The sequence below is a fragment of the Bombina bombina genome, chromosome 12, assembly GCF_027579735.1.
Source record: "Bombina bombina isolate aBomBom1 chromosome 12, aBomBom1.pri, whole genome shotgun sequence".
Classification (NCBI taxonomy): Eukaryota; Metazoa; Chordata; class Amphibia; order Anura; family Bombinatoridae; genus Bombina; species Bombina bombina.
Genome location: NC_069510.1, coordinates 77,987,867 through 77,990,467, shown reverse-complemented (window position 1 = coordinate 77,990,467; position 2,601 = coordinate 77,987,867). Strand labels below are relative to the sequence as shown.

At 42.9% G+C, this 2,601-nt stretch overlaps 1 pseudogene; it reads left to right on the top strand.

Annotated features, from left to right (window-relative positions):
• The first annotated feature begins 299 nt into the window (after window positions 1-299).
• Window positions 300-414, top strand: LOC128643267 (uncharacterized; annotated as a pseudogene).
• The last annotated feature ends 2,187 nt before the right edge of the window (window positions 415-2,601 follow it).

The window sequence follows — 2,601 nt, the reverse complement described above, 5'->3', positions numbered from 1 at the left end:
TTTGGCCACTGTGTCAAGTGTGGCATCTTATTGGTGCGATGCCTTGTTTGATCCAATTTGGTAGGGACTCCTTTGGAGCAGATCCAGAACAGAATTAAGGCCGTTAAGCCAGCCAATTCTCTTATATCTAACGTTACCATGCAAGTTTTTAAGCAGAGAGCCAAGATATCTGGCTTTGATGTGCTAGCCCGCCGGGCGTTGTGACTATGTTCATGGTCAGTGGATTTTTCCTTTGAGTCTGGCCCTTCCTAACAAGGGTAAGACCTTGTTTGATCCTGATCCTCCAGAAATATTCCTGATGTTACGGGTACACTGCCCTGAATGCACCCGATCCCATCTGATCTCGGAAGTTAAGCAGGGCCAGGCCTGGTCAGTACCTGGATGGGAGTCCCCCTGGGAACACCAGGTGAATAGACTTAAAGGAGTTTGCCCCAATCCGGGATAGGTCCAGGTGGGGTGCGGAAACACTCTGTTCGCCTTCAAACATGGATACGAGATTTCCCAGATAGGCTGCGGACACAGTATCTCAGATTTTCTACATAGAATCCTCCTCTCATTTTTATCTGCAGGCCAGATAACAGTAAGGCATTTTTAAAGTGCGTTTGGGACCTCTCTTCCCTGTGAGGGATAGTTCCAGTTCCTCTACGGGAACAGGGTCTAGAATTCTATTCATTCCGGTACGTGATTCCTGAAACAGAGGTCATTTTTCGTCCTATGATAGCTCTAAAGTGTTTCAACAAGTTTTCTCAGGGTACCGTCCTTCAAAATGGAAACCAGTGGTTCCTTTCTTCCTTTGGTCCAAGAGGGTCAGTTCATGGTGACCATAGACCTGGAGGATGTGTATTTTCAAGTTTCTGAGTTTTGCCTTTCTGTCAAACATTCTCAGTTTGTGGCTCTTCCATTTGGCCTTGTCACGACTCCCAGAGGGATGCTATCTTGGCAGTGATCAGTTTTCGGGTATTGCTGTGGTACCTATCCGGGATGACACAATGGTTCAGGCGCCATCTGTTCAACAAGCAGACTCTCATACAGTGATCTTGTTGTCTTTTTTCTTTTTTCCCACGGATGGGCAGTGAATCTGAAAATGGGTTCCCTTGCTCCAGAAATAGTGGTAGTTTTCTTAGCGACCATATTATTTTCCTATCTCTGACTATATTTTCGTCAAGAGGTCAGGAAAAACATAATTTATGCTTACCTGATAAATTTATTTATCTTGTAGTGTATCCAGTCCACGGATCATCCATTACTTATGGGATATTCTCCTTCCCAACAGGAAGTTGCAAGAGTTCACCCACAGCAGAGCTGCTATATAGCTCCTCCCCTATCCAGTCATTCGACCGAAAACACGCAGAGAAAGGAAAAACCATAGGGTGCAGTGGTGACTGTAGTTTAAATGAAAAAATTACCTGCCTTAAAATGACAGGGCGGGCCGTGGACTGGATACACTACAAGAGAAATAAATTTTTCAGGTAAGCATAAATTATGTTTTCTCTTGTTAAGTGTATCCAGTCCACGGATCATCCATTACTTATGGGATACCAATACCAAAGCTAAAGTACACGGATGAAGGGAGGGACAAGGCAGGTACTTAAACAGAAGGAACCACTGCCTGAAAAAAATCCTTTCTCCCAAAAATAGCCTCAGAAGAAGCAAAGTATGAAGCGCAGACCAAGACGCCGTCTTGTAAATCTGTTCAACAGAAGCCTCATTTTAAAAAGGCCCAAGTGAAAGCCACAGCTCTAGTAGAATGAGCTGTAATCCCTTCAGGAAACTGCTGTCCAGCAGTCTCATAAGCTAAACGAATTATGCTTTTAACCAAAAAGTAAGAGAGGTTGCTGAAGTCTTTTGACCTCTCCTCTGTCCAGAGTAGACAACAAACAAAGTAAATGTTTGATGAAAATCTGAAGTAGCTTGTAAGTAAAACTTTAAAGCATGAACCACGTCCAAATTGTGTAATAGACGTTCCATCTTTGAAGAAGGATTAGGATACAAGAATGGAACAACACTCTCCTGAGTGATATTCTTGTTAGATACCACCTTAGGTAAAAAACCCAGTTTCTCCTGTTAAGTGTGGTCAGTCCACGGGTCATCATTACTTCTGGGATATTATCTCCTCCCCTACAGGAAGTGCAAGAGGATTCACCCAGCAGAGCTGCTATATAGCTCCTCCCCTCTACGTCACCTCCAGTCATTCTCTTGCACCCAACGAATAGATAGGATGTGTGAGAGGACTGTAGTGATTTTACTTAGTTTATTACCTTCAATCAAAAGTTTGTTATTTTATAATAGCACCGGAGCGTGTTATTCATTCTCTGGTAGAATTTGAAGAAGAATCTACCTGAGTTTTTTTCTATGATTTTAGCCGGAGTAGTTAAGATCATATTGCTGTTTCTCGGCCATCTGAGGAGAGGTAAACTTCAGATCAGGGGACAGCGGGCAGATTAATCTGCAAAGAGGTATGTAGCAGTTTATTATTTTCTGACATGGAATTGATGAGAAAATTCTGCCATACCGATATAATGTAAACTCAGCCTTAAATGCAGTAGCAGCAACTGGTATCAGGCTGTCATGTATGTATATTTTACACTTCAGTATTCTGGG